Source organism: Xenopus laevis, chromosome 2S (genome assembly GCF_017654675.1).
Source record: "Xenopus laevis strain J_2021 chromosome 2S, Xenopus_laevis_v10.1, whole genome shotgun sequence".
Taxonomy (NCBI): Eukaryota; Metazoa; Chordata; class Amphibia; order Anura; family Pipidae; genus Xenopus; species Xenopus laevis.
Window position 1 is genome coordinate 102,767,072 of NC_054374.1, and position 22,604 is coordinate 102,789,675.

Genomic DNA, 22,604 nt, shown 5'->3' on the forward strand with positions numbered 1-22,604 from the left:
TGCTAACTTGCTGTACATGCATTTATTTGTTGAGAGACAATATATTATATTCAGACATGAGAAGCGGTTTCAGGAAGGGTTTCATGAATTTTCTCGAGTAAAGCAATATTCTCTTTCACTATTTTGCCGTTATTGTCCATTTTTTATTTTGGTTACCAAGGGGGGTACTTTTTAAAACTCAAATTTTTCTCATTTTTTAAAATAAACATTTAACCTAATATATATTTACATTGTAGATTTGGCACTTTGAAAAAATGAAACATTTTTTTTTCAATGTTAAGCCCTGTGAGAGCGGATCTTTCGGAGTGAATGGAGAAAATGTGATGATTCTGTCTTCTGATGATTCTGTCTATATCTGTCTAATGATTCTGATTCTGTCTATTAATGACTTTTGTTGAGAGTGACGGTAGTATAGTGGAATATATATAGAGAGAGTGAGAGAGAGAGAGAGAGAGAGAGAGAGAGAGAGAGAGAGAGAGAGAGAGAGAGAGATATTTAGGGAACTCTGCATTGACTCCTAATACTTTTTGCATCTCTTTATGAATTGATCAAAAAGTTTTGCACAGTGAACAAGGGTCAGATAGAACAGTTATTATTTTCAGTGTGGAAGAATATCATCCCAAGGTCAGATTTATATTTTCTTCTTCTACTAGTTTTCTGTAAATTACTTGCAATAAGATGAGCAATATCTTTCTAAACAGACCTTTGCTGGACTAGCTGCTAGAATTTGGTTTTATTGACAATTGGATGTCAAGTGGGACTTTGATATTCTGCATTATACTATGCAAGGAATTCTATAGTGTTCATCAGCCTTGGGGATAACAAGAACCACTTACAATATACCACATAAAACAACAGTAAATGATCTGTGTAGATAAAGAATTAAACTTGAATGTTTCCTTTTTTTCTAATCCAATTCTACTTTCTGTATAAAGCTTTGGATGTACAATGTGGTAAATGGTTTAACCTGTTTTATTGTTTCACTTTATATCACTCAAAACAATATTCCAGAAAATAGTATATTTAAAAGTCATTTCAATTATTTTAATAGAAAGTATGAAAGCTGCCATACTGCTCCCATGCTTTTTTATTTCACTAGAATACCATCTCCTATTGTTGAAAGACTATATTAAAACAGTGTTGAGTATGTTGGCCATTGGTTAGGTTGGCACTTAAAAATGCCATCAAGTTCTCATTTGGCTTGCGGGCCTTCAACTGGTTAGCCGTTATATCATGTTAAAGCATGTTGTCGTATCTGTGACACAGTAGAAAGCAACCTTCACTCATATATACATCTAAATACTCAGAGAAGGCACTGCCCCAAGCCTTTAGCTAAGGGATCAGAATTGATAGAATGGAACAGGTACTGACAAGCAGATGTGTATCAGTCTAAAAGTCTATTTAACCAACATGCTTTCCATGTTATACTAGCAATCGTGAGCCTATAAGTGTTAGTATAACACCGAACTTGTAAGGCTGTTTCTTCTTCTTTAAATATACTGTATTTATAAGCTGATTTCATATGCCAGGTTGGCTTACCTGCTCTACAGTATCGGTATTTGCTACAGCCACAATATAATTGGTTACGTCTGCACAAAATAATAACTCCTGATGCTGTACTGCACTGCTCGATTGCTATCGACTTGGCTTGCCCCTCGACCACATTCCTTGTTCCCCGTCCTTCAATTACATGTTCGGTTCCCTTGCCTGACTAGAACTCTCCCCTTGGTCCTGTCTATCTCTCTCTATAAGACCTGGCAGCATCCGAGTAGGAGATGCAGGGCCGCCATTAGAAATCACGGGGCCCCCTACAAGTTAAAATAAATAATTGGTGACCAGGCCCCCCTATAAGTTAAAAAAAAATTGGAGCCAAGGCCCCCATAAAAGATTTTTAAAAAAAACATTGGGCCCCCCTTACAAGTAAAAAAAAAATTGGTGCCCCAGAGAATATTTTTTAAAAAAACATTGGCGCCAGGGCCCCTCCTTACAAGCTAAAAAATTGTTGTTCAGTATTGAACTCGTGGCTTCAGGACTTCAACTTTGCCTTCTTTCGCCACTTCGGGTCTTTGGGTCTTTTCGCTGATTTTGGGACTTCAGCTGTTTGGGTTTTCAGATGGAAGAGGTGGCACGGCTTCGCCGTGTTCAAGGGGGGTCCTGCTATTTCAAAAAGTGCAGCACAGCCGGGCCCCCATGGGCATCCACACATAGGCAGGGTCAGACTGGCCCGGCGGGATACCATGAAAAAAACCCGGTAGGCCCCGAACCTCATGGGCTCCTACCGGGCCAGACCCCCCTCTCGCAATCCCAATTTGAAAATAAAAATTTCCTGACGCGCGGCACAGGGCGCGCATGCGCTGTGATGCGCGACATGCCGGGCAGCAACATCAGCATTTGTGCGCCCGGCAGTGCTGCAATAGGTGAGGAGGGGTGGGGGGGCATTTCTTCCTTAGGAGAGTGCACGCAGCGGAGCGTCTGTTCTTTCCCCTGAAAAAGTTTCTGTTGACGCTTCTGGGGGCCCCCCTTCAGGTCCGGGCCCAGTACAGTAGTACCCCCTGTGCCCCCCTGATGGCAGTCATGAGCAGAGGGCTCCTCCTGAAATGAAAAGTGGCAGTTGTAGGTGGAAGCATGTGCCGTGACCGGGACCTTACTGTCAGTACTGGTCATTGGTGTCTTCCGGGGTCTTTACTGTGCTCATAACTTTCATAAACCTTCCTCTTTTTGATTTTGTACAGTTGAATTAATTGCATGTTGAATGATGTCACCTGAACCCAGCAGAAGCAATTAAAAAATAAAGCTGGGAAACTCAGTTTTTTTAAAAAAATCATAAACATTTGGCAGCCTCGGTTCAAGTTTGTGGCACGATTGGATGCAATGTTTTTGATAATGAAATACATTGTTGCTGGGATAAATGTTTTCTAAGCAACAGTAAAAATAAATTCAGAAAATTGTTGAACAAACTAATTTAAGTGGTGTGAAATACTATCCTAAAAAAAGAGAGAAAGTAAAAAGCTACTCTAAAGGAGTGCTACTTAATTCCTTCTTAAAGGATAAGTAAACCTTTAAAATAAGTAAATGTAAAATTGACGAGGGTGCTATTCTAAGAGCTTTTGCAATGGAAATTCATTATTTATTCTTTTTTCCTTCCAAGATAAGGGATACATGTACTGTTAATAAGAATGAATTTTGTTCCAACAGCGCCACCTGCTGGTCAGTTTCCCACCAGTCTGACCACCAAGTAGTCAAGGAAGTTGTCAGGAGAAAGAAACTTTTCTCAAATATTTCCGAAGCAGAAGAACATCAGAGCAGACTCTTTTCTTTCTAATGGACTCCTGCTGCACAAATATGGCAGCCCCCTCATACAGGAACATGTGGCATCAGACAGGTAATGTAAAAGCATTGTGCAAATAGTCTATGGCAAAAGTTCTAAGTAGCTTTCAAAAGCAATATTATAACAGAAGTAAAAAAGAGTTTAACTTCTTGTGTCAGTGGGGCAAATTTACTTACCTTCGAAATTGCGCCAGCGTTGACTTTGCCGCACTTCGCCAGGCATAGGTTCGCCAGGGCTTTGCAAATTCACGAAGATCCGAAGTTGCGCACAAGTTACCAATCGTTTGCGAAGTTGCGCTAGCGATATTACGATCAGCGGTTCTTCAAAGTTAAGCGATTGGAAATTTGCATACGAAGTGCAGTAAAAGTACAATGTATATGTACTTTATACATATACATGTATATGTTTATGCAGCAGAAAACACATTACACTGCACAAGGCCAGGGGACCTTAATAAATGTATTCTAATTAGGGATGCACCAAATCCAGGATTCGGTTCGGGATTCGACCAGGATTCTGCCTTTTTCAGCAGGATTTGGATTCGGCCGAATCCTTCTGCCCGGCCAAACCGGATCCAAATCCTAATTTACATATGCAAATTAGGGGCGGGAGGGAAATTGCGTGTCTTTTTGTCACAAAACAAGGAAGTAAAAAATGTTTTCCCCTTCCCACCCCTAATTTGCATATGCATATGCAATTCGGGGGTTCGGCCGAATCCAAAAAAGTGGATTCGGTGCATCCCTAATTCTAATGCCCTACACATGTGCCCACAGCCTATCACCATTAAAAAAGGAAAAGACGCCAGCATTTTTTGGGACTTAGAAAAAAATTTCAACTTTTTTTTAACCAAGTCCTATCTACTCTATTGCACTTTGCCTGGTCTGAGGTGGCGAAGTAAAATTTGGTGCACGAGGTAACGTTCACGAAAATCCGCAAGTTAGTGAATTAGCATAGTTACGTCCATTCGCCAGAGCACAACTTCGCGTGGCGTAAGGGTGCGAAGTAGCGCTAGAGTAAGTCCACTTCGCTAGCGAATTTACACCAGCAAAGTAAATTGGCAAAGTGGCAAAATGACGTAACGTTGGTGAATTTTAGCTACCATTAGCCACTTCACCCTTTAATAAATTTGCCCCATTATCTCTTAAATATCTTGAAATAAAAATGAATGTAAATTACAAAAGTGCTTAGAATAGCCCTCTCATCAATTTTACACTGACTTATTTTAAAGGGTTACTTATCCTTTGAAATCCCCAGAACAAAGTTGTTTGTTGAATAATTACTGTATGCTGTTTTTTAAGCATGTTTTTTTAAAGAAAAAGTCAAAATAGAAAAAGTGTATTTTGATTTCATTCCCTGATTTAAGGAGTTTTTCAAATAATTTTCAAATAATTCAAAGACAATTTACAGTTGATTTTATTTGTTTGTGGTTTTTGAATTGTATTATTTGTTCCACAGGTGTTAACATAGTAACATAGTAAATTAAGTTGAAAAAAGACACATCCATCAAGTTCAACTTTTTATGGCTATATATAACCTGCCTATCTGCTAGTTGATCCAGAGGAAGGCCCAAAAAACCCATTTGAAGTCTCTCCAATTTACCTTAAGAGGGTGAAAAAATTCCTTCCTGACTCCAAAATGGCAGTCAGACTAGTCCCTGGATCAACTTGTACTATGAGCTATCTCCCATAACCCTGTATTCCCTCACTTGCTAAAAAGCCATCCAACCACTTCTTAAAGCTATCTAATGTATCAGCCTGTACAACTGATTCAGGGAGAGAATTCCACATCTTCACAGCTCTCACTGTAACAAACCCCTTCCAAATATTTAGGCGGAACCTATTTTCTTCTAATCAGAATGGGTGACCTACTGGTAAATAAAGCATTAGAGAGATTATTATATGATCCCCTTATATATTTATACATACCGTATATACTCGAGTATAAGCCGACCCGAGTATAAGCCGAGGTACCTAATTTTACCTCTAAAAACTGGGAAACCTTATTGACTCGTGTATAAGCCTAGGGTGCATTCCAGTACACACTGTGTTGTCATGTCTGTACGTACTAAGGCCGCAGCTGTCATGTAAACAATATAAAAGCAGTGGATGGATGGTAGGGAGATTTTATGGAGGGAAATCACCTTTGTGATTTGGAGAGAGAGAGAGAACACTGTAGCCCCTATCAGCACAGTATTAAAGGACAAGGAAAGCCTATCAAAGATATTAAGTCATTGGACAGGCATACCTGTGCTGTGCAGTGCTGCACAATCCCTTCTGCATATAGTCGTTTAGCTGTTTAATCCCATATGTTTAGAAAAAACATGGTTACTATGGAGACAAGCTGAAAGCAGGAAGACACGCTGATGAGTGAGACGGTTAAATACTTTGCATTCTTCTGTGCTGATAAGAGTGCCTGCCTGCTTCTTCCGGCTCGTCACAAACATCACAGGAAAGGCTCAATTCATAGTATGTCTGCCCTCCCTTCGGCCCGCACCAATGGCAACTGAGTGACATCGTTACTATGGAGACAAGCTGAAAGCAGGAAGACACGCTGATCGTGAGACGCTTAAATTCTTTGCATTCTTCTGTGCTGATAAGAGTGCTGCCTGCTTCTCCCGGCTCGTCTTTTTCATATAATACTGCAGCATTTGGCAAAGTGTATTCAAGGAACAGCATAAGGAATGGATGTCACGCAAGGGAAGAAATATTGCTCATGCGCAGAAGCTTCTTTTGAAAGGAAGGAAAAAATGGCGCCTGCGTCGGAGCACTCTTTTATAAAGGTATAAGATGAGACTACAGTCAAAATATCCAGTTTTTGGTTAAATAAAGGTAGCGATTCAGTACAGCAGGGGATACTCTTTTACATATTTAAAACTTGTGTTGAAGTGTTTCCTTGTCCTTCAGGAGTATTTCATGAGCGTGGTTTGGGTGATTCTGTACATAGACCCGAGTATAAGCCGAGGTGCACTTTTTCAGCACATTTTGGCTGCTGAAAAACTCGGCTTATACTCGAGTATATACGGTAGTTATCATATCTCCCCTTAAGCGCCTCTTCTCCAGCGTGAACATCCCCAATTTGGCCAGTCTTTCCTCATAGCTAAGATTTTCCATACCTTTTACCAGCTTAGTTGCCCTTCTCTGTACCCTCTCTAATACAATAATGTCCTGTTTGAACAATGGAGACCGAAACTGTATGGCATATTCTAGATGGGGCCTTACAAGTGCTCTATAAAGTGGAAGAATGACCCCCTCCTCCCTTGACTCTATGCCCCTTTTAATATAGCTCAAGACCTTATTTGCCCTTGATGCTGCTGACTGGCATTGCTTGCTACAGCCAAGTTTATCATCTACAAGGACTCCAAGGTCCTTTTCCATAATGGATTTGCCTAGTGCAGTCCCATTAAGGGTATAAGTGGCTTGGATATTTTACATCCCAGGTGCATGACTTTACATTTATGAACATTGAATCTCATTTGCCACTTAGCTGCCCAGATTGCCAGTTTGTCAAGATCATGTTGCAAGGATGCCACATCCTGGATGGAATTAATTGGGCTGAATAGTTTTGTGTTGTCTGCAAACACTGATACATTACTTACAATACCCTCCCCTAAGTCATTAATGAACAAGTTAAATAAAAGTGGACCCAATACCGAGCCCTGAGGGACCCCACTAAGAACCTTACTCCAAGTAGAGAATGTACCATTAACAACCACCCTCTGTATCCGATCCTGTAGCCAGTTTCCTATCCGTGTGCAAACGACTTCATTAAGCCCAACAGACCTTAGTTTAGAAAGCAGTCGTTTGTGGGGCACAGTATCAAACGCTTTGGCAAAATCCAAATAGATCACATCTACTGCCCCCCCACTGTCCAGCATCTTACTTACTTCATCATAAAAAGCAATCATATTTGTCTGACATGACCTATCCTTCATAAAGCCATGCTGATTGCTGCTCATAATGCCATTCACTAGGACAACATTTTGAATGTGATCCCTTAACAAACCTTCAAATAATTTGCCCACCACAGATGTCAAACTTACTGGCCTATAATTGCCAGGCTGAGATCGTAATCCCTTTTTAAATATTGGAATAACATCAGCTTTTCTCCTATCTGTAGGCAGTCGGAGAAAATCAGAAATAGAGGCAGGTCTAAAACTGAACTAAGCTCTCTTAGAACCCAGGGGTGTATGCCATCAGGCCCTGGAGCCTTGTTTACATTAATTTTTATTAAAGCTTTATGAATCATATCCTGAGTCAGCCAATGACTAGATTGAGCTGAGCCATTAGTGCAGCTATGAAGTGAGCCTGGGAACTCAGACTCCTCTATTGTATACACTGAAGAAAAGAACTGATTTAGCACATTTGCCTTTTCTTTATCTGTTACAACCATACTGGTACCATTATTTAATGGAGCAACACTCTCAACCTGCATCTTTTTACTAATAAATAAAAAACTTTTTAGGGTTAGTTTTCACCTCCACCGCAATTAACTCTTCATTTCCTTTCTTTGCCTTCCGGATTGCTGATTTACAACATTTATTACAGTGTTTATATTAATTAAATGCAGCTTCTGTCTCAACAGATTTGTAGTTTTTAAATGCCTTTCTCTTCTTTCCTATTAACTTCTTTACCTCTGTATTAAGCCGCATAGGATGATTCTTAAAACTTCTACATTTCCTCCTTAAGGGAATAAATTGAGAACAGTAATAATTTAATATAATTTTAAATGACAACCATTTCTGTTCTGTGTTTTTAGCTGAAAACTTAATGCCCCAATCAATACTCTGTAGGGCAGCCCTCAGGGCACTAAAATTAGCTTTAGTTAAGTGTGGACGGTAAACTGGAAGGGGTTAATTACCCTAGCAACTGACGCAGTTTTGAAATCATACAGGAAGATGAATAGTAGAGGGCCTAAAAATAAAAGCAAGCAATACAATAGCAATCACACTTTATCTGTTGTGTTTGCTGGGTTTGGCAAATCTGACAACCAGATGGAATTTCTAGTCACATGCTGAAAAGAGCCAGAACAGGATGGCTAATTAAAAACAAAATACAAAATATAAAAATCAACTGCCAACTGAAAAGCAGCACCGAATAGGTCATACCATAAAATACTTAAAGTCAAGGCAAAATACACATACGTTCCTTTGGCTGGGGGAAAGATGCTGGGAATCAAGGGCTAGGGAAAATGAGAAAAACATAGAGAAAATACTTGTTTTTATACTTTGTTTTTACTTGTTTTTATTCATATTGACACATTATGGACAGGATCTAGCTTTTTATATTCTTTCATTAGGTGAAAATTATAAGATTATATTTATAAGGCTAAATTTCTGGTCTAGTCGCGAGCAACATCTGTGGTACAGGCCCTCATTACTGATGTCAACAGTGTGGACAAAGAAGTAAAAATAGATCATTTTTTAGATAGATCATTTGTTCTGAAAATGTAGCCAACAGATATTTATCCAAATTAATGATCTAAATCGGCCGATTCTAAGCAACTTTTTAATAGCTCTTCATTATTTATTTTTTTTATAGTATATTTAAATTATTTGACTTTTTTCCGACTCTTTCCAGCTTTCTGGTGGGGGTCACTGACCCCATGTAAAAAGAAATGCTCTGTAAAGCTACAAATGGATTGTTATTGCTATCGTTTATTACTTAGCTTTCAATTCAGCCCCTCTCCTATTCATATTCCAGTCTAATATTCAAATCAGTGTATGGTTGCTAGGGTAATTTGGACCCTAGCAACTAGATTGCTTAAATGGCTGGAGTGGAAATCCGGATTGCTGTTGAATTAAAAGCCACAAATAAAAAATAAAAGGCATATCACTCTCTAAATGATACTAAAAGTTAACGCTAAGGTGAACAACCCCTTTGCAGCATTAATTTTACGTTATCGTGGTATGTACAAGAACTCTCTGTCAGTCACATACACATCCTAAAGCAATAAGTGATCTGTGTATGACTGTATGAGGTGCAGAGTAAAACAAACAGTCATTTTTGGGAATATCAGGACAACATTTCTATGTAAAATCCAGGAAAACATTACATTAAACATTAAAATAAAGGAAATGTACCCATTAAAATGCATTATAAATTGGCAGGACCACAAATATAAAATGTAAAATATGGGAAAACTTAAAATAAGGGTACTTAGAAATCAAGGTTTCACTGTAGATAGGTACAGGTAAAGGGACCTGTTATCCAGAATGCTTGGGACCTGAGATGTTTCGGATAACGGATCTTTCCGTAATTTGAATCTTCATATCTTATGTCTACTAGAAAATCATGTAAACTTTAAATAAACCCAATAGGCTGGTTTTGCTTCCAGTAATGATTAATTATATCTTAGTTTGGATCAAGTGCAAGGTGCTGTTTTATTATTACAGAGAAAAAGGAAATCATTTGTAAAAGTCTGAATTATTTGTATAAAATCTATGGGAGAGTCTATGGGAGATCCCCTTTCCCTAATTTGGAGCTTTCTGGATATTGGGTTTCCGGATAACAGATCCCATACCTGTATCAATAAATTTTGCCCTTTTACCTTGTTACCTTGAGCCACAATGCCTCACTCAACACCTGAAAAGGAAAAAAGTAAATTCCAAAAGTAAGAATTGTGGGAGTAAAATACATTGCTCTTTGCATGTATTGGCTGATATATAATGATGTTTGAAAGTTTGTGAACCCTTACAAATTTTCTTGTATATGAATTTGTCCAAAATCAACCTTTTCCTATCTGTGAAACATGGCAGTGGAACTGTTCTGGTGTTGGCCTGTTTTGCTACATCTGGGCCTGGAGGACTGGCCATCATTGATGGAACAATGAATTCAGAACTATACCAAAGAATTTTAAAGGAAAATGTCAAGGCATCTGTCTGAGACAGTGGGTCATGCAGCAAGACAACGATCCTTAACACAAAAGTCGTCCTATGGAAGAATGGTTATAGAACCATAAAGTTAATGTTCTGGAATGGCCAAGTCAAAGTCCTGACCTTAATCCAATTGAAATGCTGTGGAAAGGGCTAAAGCAAGCGGTTCATGTGAAGAAACCCACCAATATCCAAGAGCCGAAGCTGTTCTGTATGGAGCAATGGGCCAGAACTCCTCAGAGTCCATGTGCAGGACTGTTTATAGTTACAGCAATGTTTATTTGCAGTTATTTCTGCACAAGGGGGTCACACCAAATACTGACAGCAAGATTCACTTACTTTTGCCACACACATTTATTATTGGGTCGTTTTTCAATAAATATATGGCCAAATATAATAATTTTGTTTTGTTTTTTGTCTAAAGTGATACTGACACATTCCTATAAAAATAGGAATGTGCCGGTATCAGTGAAAAGAAGCTGCACACAAAATATAAGCAGATAAAAGCTCCCCAAAGCCACCCCCAGCTGGGCGAACCTTAGTAACGGCGACCCTCCGACACCATTAAATCATCTTCTTGAGTTGTTTCAGTCACGCTGGACAAATTGCTGGCCCACCCGGACCGCACGGATTTTGAATTATTTTATCAAGTCACTGCAATTTGCAAGTTAACTTAAGCAAGGGCCTAGGGCCCACCAAGGCCGGAGCCCACTGGGTTTTTTCCCGGAACCCTGGCAGGCCAGTCCGACCCTGGACAGACTTAAAGGTCATTGACTTCTCTCCTCCTGCTTAGACAGAAAGGAGCAGAGGCATCTTGTACCTTTACCCTATGTATCAATTGTAAAAGCACAGATATGGTAAACCGGAGCTAAGAACATTATGGGGGTTATTTACTAAGGTCCGAATACCCGAAATTCCAACGAAATCCCAAAAATTCGTGATTTTTTTTTGTTATAATAAAAAAACACGATTTTTTCAGAATTTATTAAACCCCGAGGGCTAAAAAGCCAGAATATATAAACACGGCATCTCAAACCTGTCCAGGTTGCATAAAAGTCAATGGGAGCAGTCCCATTGATTTTTGGTTGTGTCAGGGGTTTTGGGAAATTTCACTATGTTTTCGGGGAAAATTCACAAAAAAATCGTAAAAATCTGAGCTTTTCCCGCAAAGGTAATTTTCAGGAAAATGTAATAAGCGTTAAAAACCCAAGCGGGTTAGATCAGAGTTTGTAGCAGCCATATTGAGATAAATTCGGACCTTGATAAATAACCCCCTAAATGTTGTACATAAAGCTCATTATTTGCAGTTACCTTAAGTGTCATCTCCATGACCTTGTGAGAAGATGCTGTGTATTTTTAAAAAGAATTCAAAATGGCATAACATAATGTTTCAATTTCTTGGGCAGTCAATATTTTCCTTCTGTGTGATGTCCTGTCTACTTGTTTAATTGGTGTTGTGTAACAGGGTTCAGTTAGAATTTCCAATAAAAAGATTTATTAGAAAAAAAGCCAGAATTATATTATTAGATTTAGTCCACACCAAAAGCAGCCTTCTACCATGTGGAACTAACCAACTCTTGAGGAACTCCAGAAGAAATAAATTTGAAGCACATGCTTTCAGGCTCCCTGCAAAATTGATCCCAGTTTTTTTGGAAACCGTCACATGGCCAGCCTGCAGTAGCGGAATACTGTGCTCCCAGGGAATACATGTATAATGAGGAAAGGGTGTGCTAAACTATCAGCCTGGCTTATTGAATTCTCTAGGGCACATGGAATCAATATGCTATCATGAGAATTAATTCTATATCTTTGCTACTTTTACACATAGTTGGTATAAAATTCTTCTGATACAAAGAGCTTACAATCTGATTTTCTTTACTGAAGGCAAAGAGAAGTTAGTTCATTTGCCCTTGGTCACATTTAGCTGACAAAAGACAGAACCTTTCCTTTGGATGATTTCCAGTTTTTTTGTTCAACATATTTTATCTGCCCCTCCATAACTTCTTTTTAGCAATGTTATTGTAGCTGTAACCTTACAATACCTATAGAAGTACTCTCAAGCAGTCACCAAAACAACCTTTTTCTTTAATGCTTTAGTTCTTTGCTCCTGCTACAGTATATACTGCCTTTACTATTAACCTAACCTCATGCAGTGTTAAATGTAGCTACTGTAGTGTTGTTCTGTTTATTTTCTATCCTGCCTGTAAAAGACCCTGGTGTGGATAATTCCACTGCTTATGAAACTGGAATATGGTGGGTTAGGTTCCATTGTAAAGGCCCATCAACAAAAAACCCTTCAACTAGCATGGACTTATTGAGACACAGGTGAGAGGGTTAATAAATTAAAGTGGGTTTTTGTGAAAGGGTGTAATGGAACCAAAACACGTATCGTTGCACAACCAATAATGTAAGCTTCTTTGCCTATTTCACTTTCATTACGTTATAGTTGGTCAGTGTTAACGATGAATACATTTTTTCCCCAAGTTTCGCTGCGAAAATGACGCCCATAGACTCTAATGGGTGAAAATGTTTGTAGTGCGTCAAAATACTGTTTGTCATCCATAAACTTCAATGCCTTTCAGGGATTTTTTGGCGAACCAAAAGTGTTAGATTTGCCCATCTTTAGTTGGTGTATATATTAGAGGAGACAGAATCTCATGTCCCGTCCCACTGGGGTAGACACAAGTCTGTGACTAATGCAGATTATGCAAAGTACATGAAAACAAAATCCTGGGTCCTAGTAAAATACACCTTTAAAGGGCGAGGGCTGCCAGTTGCACAGCACTGTGCTAGATCATGGCATTATATTATAGGAAGCACTATGCCTTAAGGTGGCCATACACGGAGAGATCCACTCGTTTGGCGATGTTGCCAAACGAGCGGATCTCTCCCCGATATGCCCACCTTGAGATGGGCAATATCAGGCTGATCCGATCGTGGGCCCTAGGGCCCAACGATCGGATCCTAACAAATTGTACCGGACGGTCGGATCGCGGGACCGCATCAACGAACAGATGCGGCCGTGATCCAACGGGATTTTTAGTCCCATCCGATCGAGATCTGGCCGACTTTCGGCCAGATCTCGATCAGTGAAGCCTGTCAGGGGGCCCCATACACGGGCCAATAAGCTGCCGACTCGGTCTGTCGGCAGCTTTTATCAGCCTGTGTATGGCCACCTTTAGTGAAGGACAGATCATACCAGACAAATTTTACTGTTGTGATGAGGTAAGTGGGAAGTTTATCCAGTGAAGTTGCAGTAGATGTCATCTTTTTTTTTTTTGAAATGGCAATCTAGGCAGATAAGTGGAAGCTGAGATTTAAGTATAAGCCTGGGTTTTAAATATAGGAACACATTTTTTTTTGTATTGTTAATATAAATTTAATGCAAAACAACTTTCCAATATAAATGAATAAAAATTGCCTGCTCTCCATGGCCCATTGTATTTTATAATATTTTGCCAAAGGTTTGGGAATAACTCTTATTCCTTCTGTATAAAAGCCAAAACTGAACATTTTTTACTTTCTATTGTAACTATTGTTTTGTGTTTTCTACCCATCAGTACCAAAAAGTGAAAGATATTATGACACTGTTGTCCGCTCACTAAATTTTGATTAGGGTTCAGTTTTGGGTTATGGCTACTTTGTGAAGTTCTTGTGGTCCAAGTAGTCAATCTCCCTGTGCCTCAGGCACGGCAGCAAACTGTAAGCACCAATGGGTGGGATTCATTCAACATAAATAGCAATGTAACTATAATGAAGTAGCCCTGTGTAAAATGAAAGATGATAGATGATAATTTGTTGCCTATGAGCCAAATTGTTTTGCAGATTTAAACGATATTGACCCTCTAACGCACAAGACACTGCCTAGTCAGTTAATGGGCCCGGATAAATTGTGGTGACAATAAAATAAATAAGAAAAAGAGCTCCATTATAGGAATCAATTATTAAATGAATTGCCTTTAATGTGTCATGTTTAGGTAAATGGTTGCATTCAGGACATGATCAGCAGTTCTAATTATAGGCAATCTATCATCCCTAAGGGCAAATAAAACACCTCTGGTTCTGTGGAAACAAAACCAAGTAATTTGTCACTGGCCTAAAGTACCATTAAATTGTTGCCTAGGAGGTCAGAAATCAACTGCTGGTCAATCCTATTACTAGCTGGCAAGTACTAGGGGTATAAATATACCACTCTCAATAGCCCACTTGAGCAAGCTGGGGCTTAATATATTGAGCTTTTCCCAGGCTATAGTTTAAGTGGAAGACTGCTGCAGTGGTCAATGCCATAGCGTAGACCCCAGTAATCTAGATTTGCATCAAATCAGGTGAAAAGCACAAGTCATTTTTCAAAGTTAAATCTTGATAGAAATTAAATTTAGACAAAATTTCTTGAACTAAGTGCACGTTGCCACACTGAGGTTTGGCTTGATAGCAACCTCTGTGGTTCTTTAAAAACACAGGGCAGAACACCTTTTTAATAAATGCATTTTTTTAATTTTTGCAGTCGAGTTAGATGGAAGTGACAAAATGTATGGGGCAGGGGATCGATGTGCAAAATGATAATGAAAAGAAACCATTGAACAATATTTACTACTTCAGCGAGCTCAGCTTTTTTACTTGAAACTCCTTATACCTTGTACCCAGTGTAGAACACCTTCTTAATAAATGCATTTTATTAATTTTTGCAATTGAGTTAGATCAGTGGTGCCCAAAAGGTAGATCAGTAGAGTTCAGTAGATCTCAAGACACTGTCAACAAACAGCTTGTCTAAAATAACCCTTCTTTTTATTCTTTTCAATCAGAAATCTGTTCTGTTAAGGTTACATAAGAAATAGTTGTTTTTTTAAATAAAGTAATATACATTCTCTTATATAATATTTGATTAACATTTTCCATGGAACAGAATGCTAACAATGATATTATGGACGCAGATCATAATTGGAAAAACATTACTAAAAGTAGAACCTGCATTAGTAAAGTATGGAGACTCCTAAATTAGATAAAAGTGACAAAATGTATGGGGCAGGGGATCGTTGTGCAAAATGATAATGAAAAGAAACTATTGAGCAATATTAACTACTTCAGCAAGCTCAGCTTTTTTATTTGAAACTTCTTGTTCGTCGTCTGTGTATTCTATTTAGGCTACGTATCTTGTTGAGGGCTGCCTAACCTTTGTATTCCTAAAATGCCCTGTTTGTGCAGAAAATACTGATAAATTGATTAAAACCCGCTTTTCCCCTTTCTCATTTTGGCTAAGTCTTCTCGGCTAATACATAACAGTGCTGCAGTACACAGGAAAAATGTTGCAGCCCCAGGACGTGAAAAGTACACAGAGGCCTTTATTAAAAAACAGATTGAAGAGTACAACATTGGAAAGAGACATTTAGCCAACATGATGGGAGAAGATCCAGAGACGTTTACCCAAGAGGATATTGATGTAAGTATAACTGCTTGGTTGGAGAAGTAATTTAGTGTGGAGCTTCATACTGAAAGACCTTAACTCTGCTTTGACTCACCCTCTCTCTGCTTCCTGTGAATTTTAATCAAACTGTCGAAACAAGGTAGAATACATTGCTCTGCAGTGCAAGCGTATTTGTTCGCCCAGCTTTCTGCCTGATATTGGAGAGGCAGGATCAAATAGTTTATCACTGTGTTGTCATATTGTTGTAAAGTGGTTTCCTCTGAACCGAGACATTTCCTTTCTATCATGGGGTCATGCTGTGGCTGCAGGAGAGATTTTAATGGTACATGAAATGAATTGCACTTCAGATCCTATTTTTATTTTCACTCTAACATTTGAGGATAGCCAATAGCAGATCCTCAAAGTCTCTGAACATTGTTTTGACTGAGAAACCTAGTATTTTTAGTTTAAAGTCAGGTAGACATTATTGGCTTCAGTAATATCACAATATAATACAGATGTGTACAAGTATGCAGTCTATTACCTAAAAGCCTTATATCCAGATTGCTTGAAAAGGGCAGTACCATTCCCTCAGTGTATTGTTTGAATAACCAAATTGTCCCTCTGGCATCATTTATTATTCCTGTGTTAATACAGATACAGGTATGGGATCTATTTTCCTGGAAACCCATTATCCAGAAAGATCCGAATTACGGAAAGGCTGTCTCCTATAGACTTGATTATAATCAAATAATCCACATTTTCTCTGTATTAATAAAACAGTACCTTGTATTTGATCCAACTAAAATATAATTAATCCTTAATGGGCTCAAAACCAGCCTATTGGATTTATTTAAAGGAAAACTATACCCCCCAAACAATGTAGGTTTCTATTAAAAGATACTGAGTAAAACAGCTCATGTGTAAAACCCTGCTTCATGTAAATGAACCATTATCATAATAATATACTTTTTTAGTAGTATGTGCCATTGGGTAATCATAAATAGAAAATTGCCATTTTAAAAAATAAGGGCCGCCCCCTGAGATCATAAGATTCACTGTGTACACATACAAACCACATGTAAGGTCACATGAGCCAATTAACAGACAGAGTTCTGCCTTTTGCTTCCTCACTTCTTCCTGTTACAGTTAGAGTTGTAGTATTTCTGGTCAGGTGATCTCTGAGGCAGCACAGATAGAGTCACGAAATGGTGGTTCAAGGCAAGAGATGTAAAAGGGCAATATTTATGTAAATATATATTCCAGTTTGGTAAGATTCTTTAATATGTCATTAAATTTGATATGATATCTGTTGCTCAAGTATTTATTTTGGGGGTATAGTTTTCCTTTAATGTTTACACGATTTTCTAGTAGACTTAGAGGCACCTTTATCAAGGGTCAAATTTCGAATTCATGTGAGTTTTTTAAAATTCCCATAAATTCGAAATTCGACTACTTGAAATGTATTAATAAAATCGAATTGTTAAAACTCGGTCTATTTTAACTGATCCGAAAACTCAAATCTAATTTGATTTGAATTATAAAAACTTGATTCGAGTTTTTTTCTTCTGATAAAAACTTGAATGTCAGGAAGGCTACAAACATCACTAAAATGATCCCTGGACCTCTCCCATTGATTTATACAATAATTCAGCAGGTTTTAGGTAGCGAATAGTTGAATTTGAGTTCTTAAAGCGCCAGAGTATGATAAATCTCAAAATTCGAATTAAAACTCGAATCGAGTTTGTATAATTCACAATTTGAATTTCAGAGTTTTGACCAAAAAAAAAAATTGAAATCGATTTTTCACTTCAACCCTTAATAAATCTGCCCCTTCAAGGAGAATTCAACCGTTTAAAAAAACAAACCCTACCCCCACCCCACGTAGACCCCCCTCCCTTCCAGCATAGCTGCCCCCTGGGGAAATGCCCCTAACTTTATACTTACCCCTCGGTGCAGATTTAGGCATCGGAGTTCCACACAGCCATCTTCTGAATCTTTGTGTCTTTTTCCGGCGTTTCGACAATTTTCGCGAGTTTCGGCATGCGCAGTTGTCGCTAAACGGCTAATTACTCCCAATTAGCTTACCGAAGACCTGGAATATGGCTGGGTTGAACTCCAATGCCTGAATCTACGCCGAGGGGTAAGTATAAAATTAGTGGCATTTCCCCAGGGGACAGCTAAGCTGGGGGGGGAGTAGGATGGGGGGTCAACGTGTGGTGGGGGGTAGGGTTTTTTTTGAAAACCGTTGAATACTCTTTTAAAGTATAAGGATCCAAATTACGGAAAGATCCAGAGAACCCCAGGTACCGAGCAGTCTGGATAATACCTGTAATACATCTTTGATGTTGCCTAACCAGCCATACTTTGCAAAATAGCTATTTTAGGATTTTTGCAATATTGAAATATAGCAAATAACTTATAACTTGCACAGCAAAACAGGACAATATTCTCTCCATCATATACCTTTTTTCTATTGACCCACACTATAACTGCTTTGCTATAAAAGGTTTTAATGTAAAAAAAATAAAAAAGATAATGAAATGTCACGCGTGTATCTGCACGTTCCACGTGGTTCAGTCTGCAATGTCACTGTGGAATGGTTGTTAAAGGGGATGTTTACTTTTATATTATCCTTTATTATGTTAAACACATTGGCCTATTGTAAGAAACTTGGTTTTGAGTTAGCCTTCATTATTCATTTTGGAATCACTGGATTTCTACAGTTTTCCAGCCTGCAAAAGAGAATGCTGTTTTGATATAGGGGAAACTGAGCTTTTTCTAAATTAATTTTCAAGATTTCAAAATTTGTATTGCTTATCTTTGTTATCTGGACCTTAATGTAACCTTATACACATTAATTTCTAAACTCCACGCTGCTATGTGGCAGCTAAGGCAGTCAAGCCCTAATGACCAGATAGTCGAAATTACTAGCATCAGAGTTGCAGAAAAAACACAAAACTATAAAACTGTAGTTTGTCTCACAATACTGTTATCTATATCTATATCATAGTTTTAACTATCCTTTTAAATGGGTTGTTTAGCTTAAAATAAACTTTTAGTATGTTGTAGAGGGTGATATTAGGAGGCAATTTGCAATTGGTTTTCATTTTTTATTATTTGAGGTTTTTGGGTTATTTCGCTTTTTATTCAGCAGCTCTCCAGTTTACAATTTCAGCCATCCAGGGGCTAGGGTCCAAATTACCCTAGCAACCATGCACTGATTTTAATAAGATAGTGGAATATGAATAGGAGAGGGCCTGAATATAAAGCTGGGTAATAAAAAGTAGCAATAACAATAAATGTATAGCCTTACAGAGAATTTATTTTAGATGGGGTCAATGACCCCCATTTGAAAGCTGGAAAAAGTCAGAAGAAGAAGACAAATAAAATTAATTAAAATTAATTAGATACAAAATAAAAAATGTAAAGATTATAATAAAATAAATAATGAAGACCAATTGAAAAGTTCCTTAGAATTGAATATTCTATAACATACTAAAAGTTAACTTTAAGGTGAACCACCACCCCATTAATTTATAAATAAAAGGCAATAGCAATAAACTCCTTGCCTGCGGTTATCATTAAGATTGTACACTCATTGTCCTCAATCTTTCATATATTGTGTTTCTTTAATGCATGTCAAATCACCCTGCAGCTATTGCCTGCTTAACTGTAAGTAGAGAAAAACAATGTTTTCTTATTTCTCTGCCCATGCAAGTTAGTATGTTATTCGCCATTGATTAAATAAATGGGTTTTCTGAGACTAGTGCCTGTATAGAAGGATAAAACTTCATAACAAGGGTTGTGCCACAGTAGGGGTCTCAAGAATGCTGGCAATGAAAGCTTTTAGCACTGGGAGGGGATTAATCCTCTCTCTTAACCTGCCGATACTGCCTTTCACCACCGCAATGTGAGCAGATTGATAAATAATACTGCCAAGTTCTTTTCAATTGCTTTTTAATTGTTATCGCAGCTCTTGTTCAGAAACCTGCATGTTCTCCTCCTGCTAGGTGTGAATATTCTGCAGGAAAATTTCTCTTAATTGATTTGCTGTGTCCATTTTATCTGCTGTATCATTTTTCACAATATTTCATAATTTGCACTCTTTTTTAATGAACAGAGTCATTAGAAGAGGCATGACTAAGTACAACTGACAGCTAACATTAGGTGCCAGATGCAGTTTCTAATGCTATGGAAAAGTCCAGAGAACAGTTTAAATAAATTAGCACCTGTACATTAGTCTCAATTGCTGGTAATTTATCAGCGAATCAGTCGAGATGGCATTTAGGTAAGTCATTGATCACTTTAACAGCTGCCTACCCACTGCCCAGCTGGGATAACTAATTAATAGAGATAGCAGTCCTGACCTAATGCTTTGCTAAGACCACAGATTGCAGTATACTCCTTCGCTGTCATTTTGAAAATTGATGCAACCCTTGACTCTCCACTTGAATTTCTCAAATCCCAGATCTGGAGTAATGGGGTTGTTATTAATAAATACACAACTCCAAAACCGAATACACATATATTGGGATTTACAGGGATTTTAGTGGATACACGTGTAATAGTTTAAAATATTTTATAGTGAAAAAGAGTCAGTAGAACAGACACATTAGCCATTGGTTGTTGAGTGTAGACCATAGAGAAAACCCTATGAACAAAGACCCATCAGGGGGAATTCACAGAAGAGCCAGATCAAGCAAATGCCATTATAGTCACCAAATAACTAAAAAGGAATGAAGAAGACATCATTATTAATATATCCAGTCACACACTGATGGAGAGCAAAGATTGTTGCTTAAAATATGCTACTGTTAACAGATTTGTTATGTTTGATACTCTTCAATTCCACATTAGGTAAATGAGACCATTTTAGAATAAAGGCAGAGTTGGTTTGATCTATCCAATACGCCAACTTCGGTGTGTTAAAAGAACAGTAACACCAAAAAATGTGTAATGAAATTATAATGTAGTGTTGCCCTGCACTGGTAAAACTGTTGTGTTTCAAAAGCTCTTCTATAGTTGATACAAAGCTGCTGCGTAAACATGGGGCAGCCATTCAAAGCTGAAAAAAAGGAGAAAAGGCTGAGCTTACATAGTATATAAAAGAAAAGTTCTGCAAAATACAGTTAAATTCTATCTATCTGCCTGTGTCTTTTCTCCTTTTTCCAGCTTGAATGACTGCCCTATGGCTACATGGCTAGGAGTTTCTGAAACAAAAATTTTACTAGTGCAGGGCAACAATAAATTATATTTTGATTATTTTAAAATACTTTCATTTTTAGTGTTACTGTTCCTTTAATTAATAATGACTGTGTTACTAATAAGACAGGAAAATCTTGTAAAAAAAAAATATTTATTGCTACAGGGGATCTACATTTGATTTTAATACAGGCAGGTAAGAGCAGGGTAATAGTCCTGGAGAAATAATATAGAACAGTAAGCCTACTCAATGCCACACAAAAGTGCAAAATGTAGTCCATCTTTAGCAATTATACTATCTCTCTCTCAGGTGTTTCTTCACTCGGCTACATTTTTGGGTTGAAATGTTAATTTTTTTTAGGTGATGTTCTACTGGCGCAAAACGTTAGCCTTTGATTGGATTGGATTAATTAATGCATCAGGGACGTTCCATTCTACTGCATCCTATCCAAAGGTTTGTTTTACCTTGTTGAAAATACACAGATCTCCTGAGAAACTTCCCAGGTACCCAATCATTTCAGCAGCTGATCCAGATTTTTAAGCTATAGCCAACAATTTGTGCTACCGGTTATCCAAAACAAGAAGTCATACATATTGGACACATGCATTTCTTGAAATTCTTCCACAGTTTGGAAACTCCAGAATATGCTGTATTATTCACTCTGGAGGTGTCCAGTCTGTACATCACGATTCCCTTTGAGGTGGAACTGAAGGTTCCTTTGAGTGTCGGATGGCCCTTCTTGTACTATCTGTATAATTTCGACTTGCCGCTCCCTGAAGCTGAGGGTCTGGTGCTTGTGGACCACTGATTCTACTTGGTGAGTTATCCACATTGGTATTCTGTCGCACCTCTCATTTTTCTTGTCCAAGCTGAGCATTACCCATGGCAGTGACCAGGTCTGGACTGAGAATTAAAATAGGCCCTGCCGTTTCAGGTACACAGAGGCCCAATCAGCCCACACAAAGGCCCAAACAGCCCCCACCAGCCCACTAAATACTGACTTTCTATGGCACCTTATAGCAGCCCCTCTGGCATTTGCCAGACCCCACAGATTATCAGTAGTGATGGGCGAATTTATTCGCCAGGTGCGAATTCGCGGCGAATTTGCGTGATTCGCCGCCAGCGAATAAATTCACAAAACGCCCGCGAAAATTGACGGAGAAAATTCACGGCAAAAATTCGCCGGCGTCTGAAAAAACGGACGCTGGCTTCAAAAACAGGCACCGGCGTAAAAAAAACGGGTGCCGGCGTCAAAAACTAGACGCCAGCGCTGTTTCAGCCACCGGAAAATAAATATTTAGCTTACCAAATGTCCTGATACTTTTGATTGGTAATCAGAAATTATGATTTCCTTAAATATTATTGTGAGTTCCCCACAGCTTGAGAAATACTGTGTTTAAAACCATTTTAAATTTGGGTTCCTTCCTAGTTCAGAAACTAGTAGATTTTTACAATGCATGTATTTATTTATTTTATTTTTTTAATTTACAGATCATAAAGTAAACAAGACTTTAATGATTCATTTTGTTCTTCCAGCCACTTGTGTTTTTGATTTTTATTACTTTCTGTCTCTCTCTCTCCTGCTGCTTTCCTGAGGCTGATCTCTCTTGATGTTGGGATGTTGTGTCCAAACCCTCAACTTCCCCTGCTGCTGCTGTGCTGTTGGGTAGGCAGCAGTGAATGGTCCTTCAGACACGAAACATCCTTTGTGAATCTGTTCTGGGTAGCAACCTTGATACAATATGTTCTGTGTGTCTTACTGAGGAACCTTTTCCACACAATTCTTAGTCTTCTAAAA

General features: G+C 38.3%; 1 pseudogene; it reads left to right on the forward strand.

Annotated features, from left to right (window-relative positions):
• The first annotated feature begins 5,357 nt into the window (after window positions 1–5,357).
• The window catches only part of LOC108708955, a 52,795-nt pseudogene continuing 35,548 nt past the window's right edge, over window positions 5,358–22,604 (forward strand).